Raw genomic sequence first — 6,650 nt, 5'->3', positions numbered from 1 at the left:
GAGGTCAGGAGATCGAGACCATCCTGGCTAACACGGTGAAACCCCGTCTCTACTAAAAAATACAAAAAACTAGCCGGGCGCGGTGGTGGGCGCCTGCAGTCCCAGCTACTCGGGAGGCTGAGGCAGGAGAATGGCGTAAACCTGGGAGGCGGAGCTTGCAGTGAGCTAAGATCCGGTCACTGCACTCCAGGTTGGGCAGTCACTGCACTCCAGGTTGGGTGACAGAGCGAGACTCCGTCTCAAAAAAAAAAAAAAAAAAAAAAAATCAAAGAAAAGACGATTAGAGAAGCTAGAAGTAAAAATGGAATATAACATTTCATTATATAAAATCACTGTGTTGTATTCATTAGGAATGAATGGTGGATACGAGTTCCCCAAACTCCAATGGTTTTGGAAGCTACTTTGATGTCCTGATTAGGTTAACTGGATGCAAAATTACCCAAATAAATTCCTACGCTGCACTAAGTAAAAGTGCTGAATTTGAAATAAAAAATGAAAAAATAAACCTCCCAACATGAAAATCGACCTCCTCACCCTTACACTTTTACATCTTAACCTTGCATCCTCAAAGGTTCTCATTCCGGATTTTAAAGTAACAAAAAAACAAGCTCAATATCATTACTTTTCTAGACAGGGTCTGGCTCTGTTGCCCAAGCTGAGTGCAGTGGTGCAATCACAGCTCACCGCACCCTTTACTGGGGTCAAGCAATCCTGTAGGCTGGAGCTACAGGCGCACCACCACACCTAGTTAATTTTTTATAATTGTTGTAGAGATGGAGTCTTGCTATGTTGCCCAGGTTGGTCTGAAACTTCTGGACTCAAGCGATCCTCCTGCCTTGGCCTCCCAAAGTGCTGGGATTGCAGGCGTGAGGCCCCATGCCCACGCTTAGGCTCAATATTCTTTAAAAAAAAAAAAAAAAAAAAAAAAAAGCACAACATAGTTCTTCTTTATCAAACAAAGGCAATTCAGGAGATACAATCAAGTCATTCGTACATTATTTGGAACCAGAGGCTTCTAAAACACAAACAAAATCCCCTTCAGATAATAGTAAAAGAACTAAATAGGAAATTCATGTCTTCTCTTGCCTGCCTGCCTATGAATGAGCTAAAAACACTCTGGTAACATCAACAAAGAGACAAATCACCAATTCACTCTCCTATCTAAATAGAGATCTCAAAGATCGCAAGGTTTAAACACACAGTTAAAACCATCTCTGTCCAGCTTTGGAACTATATGCTCAGTGACAAGGAAATGGAAAATGAGCAGTATCAGGAGCTGAAATGGCAAACCAAGCATCCATCTCCCCAAAATGCAAAGAGTACGTGGGACCTTCAACCCCTTCCTTTTCCTACAGGCATCTTCATGACCTACCAATGTTCAAAATCCCCCCAAATTATGTGAACCACATCACTGACTGGATATGCAACTTCAAAGGGATGTAGTCGGCAGAAAGACCCTCTGTAGATAGAAGATTTCAACTTGGTCTCACAAAAGCCATTTTGATGTTTTGTTCCCCTCCCCTTAATTGTCTCCATTTAGAAGTAGATTCTGGACAGAAAGAAGGTTCTTAAACCTGACACAGACTTTGGGGAAAATCAAATAGAAGAGGGAGTAAAATAAAGAGTCAGGAGTTAGAGAAAAAAATATCTACCCGCATTTCCACTGGACCAAAATATACGCTCAATCCAAATGGTTTTACAGTTAGTACAAGACTGACTAGGAAAACAGGAGGCTAATTAGCATGATTTTCAGTACAGTATCACCATTCGTGTGTATAGACAGGTTATCTACATAGTCAAATATAACAACATTGTTGATCCGTCCTCCCTAAATCTACCTTTACACGTATTTATGAAAAAGCAAGAGTAAGTACAGCCCTCAAAAAATGTTCAAATCATTTTACTATTGATCTAACATATGCTGTCAGTCATACTATTAGGAAAGAACTTGTAAGTTTTAGACTCTGCCATTAAATTTCCCTCTTTTAAAAGGTTAAATAGTTCCTTCCAGATAAAAATAGCCATGCTTAATTTCTTTTAAAGCACAGCCTTCCTATATTGTATCTTGGAGGCAATGACTAGCAGCTGAAATCCAAACGATGGAACGGTATAAAAACAGCAGGTTCTTGTGTAGATCTTTCTTAGAGTAACTTCTGCAGCCAATTCAACCATTTGTTAGAGGGAAACAGTAACAGGAGGAGCAGGAGGGACTGAAAAGTTACAGGCATGTTTTTCAAGAGGAGAGCTATCACCCCTCCAGCCTTCCTCTCTCCCCTCAGTTGCAAAGGCAATAAACTCCACAAATGAGGCCATGTGGGAGCAATATAAAAATACAGCAATAAGGCCGGGCGCGGTAGCTCATGCCTGTAATCCCAGCACTTTGGGAAGCCGAGACGGTGGATCACCTGAGGTCAGAAGTTCGAGACCAGCGTGGCCAATATGGAGAAACTCCGTCTCTACTAAAAATACAAAAACTAACAATACAAATGAGGATGCACATTTGTAATCCCAGCTACTCAGGAGGCTGAGACAGGAGAATCACTTGAACCTGGAGGCAAAGGTTGCAGTGAGCTGAGACCACACCACTGTGCTCCAGGTTGGGCAAGAGAACAAGACTCTGTCTCAAAAAAGAAGAAAATACAGCAATAAGACCCAATAAAAATATTCTAAGATTCAAAGAGAATCAGGTAAAAACCCATGTAAAGCACATTAGAAATAAGGAATTAACTTCCACTTAACAGGATCTGTTGAGGATTTTTTAAAAACTCAAACATTAGAGAAGCAGCATGAAGCAACTATCACATTCCTCACACTCAAGATGCTGAGAGAAAGGGTGAGGATTGAGTTTATGTTGCAAAGAACTAAAACGGAGAAAACATCTAGACGCTCAGTTCAGCATCCAGACTTCGTTGGTATCCACAAAGGATAATATATTGTTTTTGAGACAAGGAATCACTCTGTCACCCAGGCTGGAATGCAGTGGTGTGATCATGACTCACTACAGCCTTGACCTCCTGGCTGCAAGTGATCCTCCCACCTCAGCCTCCTGTAGCTCGGACTACAGGTGCACACCACCAAACCCAGATAATTTTTTCATTTTTTGTAGGAATGGGGTCTCGCTATATTGCCAAGGCTTGTCTCAAACTCCTGACCTCAAATGATCTTCTCATCTGATCTCCCATAGCACTGGGATTACAGGAGTGAGCCACCATGCCCAGCCCATAGATGATAATTTTTTAACAAAAGCAGAAAACCACCAATATTATGAATGGATTTGTTTTAATGGCTCCTCCACAAAAACAAATAGGTGATGTGACCTGCTGAGTACTGGGAAAGAAAGTGAGGGGCTAAAATAGAAGAAATGTAAGATTAGAAATAGAAGACCAGTGAGGAATAAGGGCAATTCTGAGGAACTTGCTCTCAAAGTAAAACCTTCTAACAATATTAAGTCCCTCTGACGGAACTAGTCCTGAAGTCAGAGGTGGGAAAGAACACCATTTCTCCTACATATGGGGACAAGGAAAAACGGATTGTTTTCAACCCAGAAGATGATTCTGCTTCTATTCAGATGATTGGCACATTGGTCTGGATCTAAAGGTAAAGTATCAACAAAGAAAAATGGGTAATGAGGGATTCGTAAATCAAACGGGGAATCAGGAGGTAATATGCTGGAAGAAAGAAGACTTGGAAAAGGGAAAGTATAGGAAAGGGATTGAAGCAGAATAAAAATGAACTCCAGGAGAGGAGGTCGGTTAACCACCACCAAAGTGCCCTTAGTTCAGAGGTTAAGTTTGTACCCCTTCTTCTCACTGGTGGGTAACCCACAAGGACAACACTGTCGTCCCCCCCAGCCCCGCCAGCCTGCACATGACCTGACTGTCCTCCTAGGCATCATCCACCAAGGACAACTGCCAATCCATCCCCCATCCACCAGCAGGAGCACTCCCGAACAATCGACATCTCCCCTGGAAGGAACAGACATCCAGAATTTGGCCAGGCACCCTCAAACCTGTCCATCTCATTAACCTCATAGACAAACTGAAGTAGGTACAAAAGAATAAAGCCAACAGAGTCTAATGCTGCACATGCCAATGCTCTGTCACCACGCGGTTGCTATAAATCCCTCTAAGAATCCTGCTGGCATGTCCACTTGAAAATCGCAGAGGGGTCAAACTGTCATTCCACACCCAGAGAAGCCACAGAACTGGCAAAACTGAGGCCAAAGTGGGTTCTTTTTCTCTCATTGAGACAAATGCAGTAAGATCATCTCATATTTCATGGGAAAGTAAAAATGATCACAGTGATAGAAAAGGACTGAATGAAGTAACAGCTCAATAACAACCTCAAATGTGTAAGACACAAAGCATCTTAGAAACTACAATTAAGACATTTACATAAAGAGCATTTATTTCTTCTTTACCTAGATACAAGCTTGATTATCTCTTTTAAAAATAAATGCAGAGCAGGAAGAATCTGCTGGATACAAACAGGATGAAGGAAAGGATATTTCAAACCCCTCAAAGACACACAGCAGACCAGGGTGTTTATCACTGGAGAAAACTACTGCATATTCCTCAGTAGGGAATGGGTTAATGGATGAATTACGTAATTACATCGTGCTGAGTCGGTAGAAACTCCGTATCTAGCAGACGTATTTGAAAACAGAACAGGCCGAGCAGGGTGGCTCATGCTTGCAATCCCAGCACTTTGGGAGGTCAAGGCAGGCGGATCACCTGAGGCCAGGAGTTCGAAACTAGCCTGGCCATCTCTACTAAAAAATATAAAAATTAGCTGGGCACAGTGGCAGATGCCTGTAATCCCAGCTACTAGGGAGGATGAGGCAGGAGAATCACTTGAACCCGGGAGGCAGAGGTTGCAGTGAGATGAAACTGCACCACTGCACTCCAGCCAGGGTGACAAGAGTGAGACTCTGTCTGAAAGAAAAAAAAACAAAAAAAAAAACCCAAAAAACAGAACAGTGTGTTTTTAAATTTTTCATTAAAAATAGCTTGTAACTTAATAGATCTTGGCACATAAGGGGTCAGCTTCATATCTAGACATTTTATTAGGGAAATTTTTATCCTCTAAATGTCAGATGAAGCAATCTTTTGAAAAGCTCATTGTGGGTCCAGGATTCACAAAAATGGGAATGGAGCTAGCTACAAGGTTGAAAACAACACGAAGAGAGAGATGAAGACAGGCGGTTCACAACTTGAAAATACTTTCTAAAAAGAGACCTTCCCCTTTCCACAGCAAGGCTCATCTACAACCTGCTGTGAAACACCAGTAAGGATGGTGCGAACAAGGGAGGCTTTCTTAGAAAGTGCTCCGCCGGCCAGGCACGGTGGCTCACGCCTGTAATCCCAGCATTTTGGGAGGCCGAGGCGGGTGGATCACCTGAGGTCAGGAGTTCAAGACCAGCCTGGCTAACATGGTGAAACCCCGGTACTAAAAATACAAAAAATTAGCCGGGTGTGGTGGCAGGCACCTTGTAATCCCAGCTACTCGGGTGGCTGAGGCAGGAGAATCACTTGAACCCAGAAGGCAGAGGTTGTGGTGAGCCGAGATCGCGCCATTGACCTCCAGCCTGGGCAACAAGAGTTAACTCCACCTCAAAAAATAAAAAGAAAGAAAAGAAAAGAAAAAAGAAAAAGAAAAGAAAGGGCTCCGCAACCTCATACGACCTCTCGCAACCTCATACGACCTCTCCGGGGTGGACTCTGCATGGCGAAAACACAAGCCCCATTCACATTATTAGCAAGTTAGACAGGCTGACTTTTCACATGGAACACCACATCGTATCTCTCCTTTACAAACTCTCATTTTAGAAAAGTAACCAACAAAAGGTGTATGTTTGAGAGGTTTGGGAATTGTGTGGGATTTTTTTCAGGGGAAGCAGGGGAAGACTTTATGGGTGGTCATTATAAAAGTATAGTCAGTACAGACACTTTCCTATTAAAATTACAGGCAGATTTTCTCTCCCGATTATTCAAGTGCATTAGCAAATGTAAAAAAAAATCTGAACTTGGATCAGATAAGAGCAATCAGAGTACGGAATGCATCTGCTCTTTGCCAAAGCCGTATTTCATTACTTTTCAGAATTAGCTGGCAATGTCTCCACAATATTTACTGAAGTGCAAACCAAATGTTTTCATCTGGACAAAAATCAAACTGTGGTATGTTACAACCACAACAGAGATCATTTTAATCCAAAAGCTTGCTTTCTCCAATTTAGGCTGTGGTTTCTATAAAATTGGATTCTTCTCTATGAATCATGTACACAGACAAGCCCTCCTGCCCATTATCTTCCCGCCCTCGACCAGTTCTTGATCTTAAGCAGCCAAACATCACTTGGCTATATTTTGGAAAGACCCTAAAGGGATTCCCTGTGCACTATCATTTAGCTGGAGAGTCAAATTCTACTGCTTGACCCAATTACCATGGGGCTGGCCCACTGAGTTTGTGTTTTATCTTCGGGATACATAAACAGAATGAAAAGTAATCAACCCTACTATCAAATTAAGAAACAAAACTTCAAAGTGAGCCGGCAGGGACTTGGGCAATGGATAGAAGATGAAAGAAGTCACAAAAGAAAGCAGTTGCACCCCAATACCCTAGTTCAGCAATCTACGTATGTATGTATGTATGTA

At 42.3% G+C, this 6,650-nt stretch overlaps 1 protein-coding gene across 3 annotated transcripts in view; it reads right to left on the bottom strand.

Annotated features, from left to right (window-relative positions):
- JARID2 (jumonji, AT rich interactive domain 2) overlaps nt 1-6,650 on the bottom strand; it is a 328,805-nt gene that overhangs the window by 72,361 nt on the left and 249,794 nt on the right. The gene's annotated exons all lie outside the window — the stretch shown is intronic.

This window comes from Mandrillus leucophaeus, unplaced genomic scaffold (genome assembly GCF_000951045.1).
Source record: "Mandrillus leucophaeus isolate KB7577 unplaced genomic scaffold, Mleu.le_1.0 Scaffold82, whole genome shotgun sequence".
Taxonomy (NCBI): Eukaryota; Metazoa; Chordata; class Mammalia; order Primates; family Cercopithecidae; genus Mandrillus; species Mandrillus leucophaeus.
Note: the sequence above shows the minus strand (reverse complement) of the source record. Positions and strands in the feature narration are given on the sequence as shown.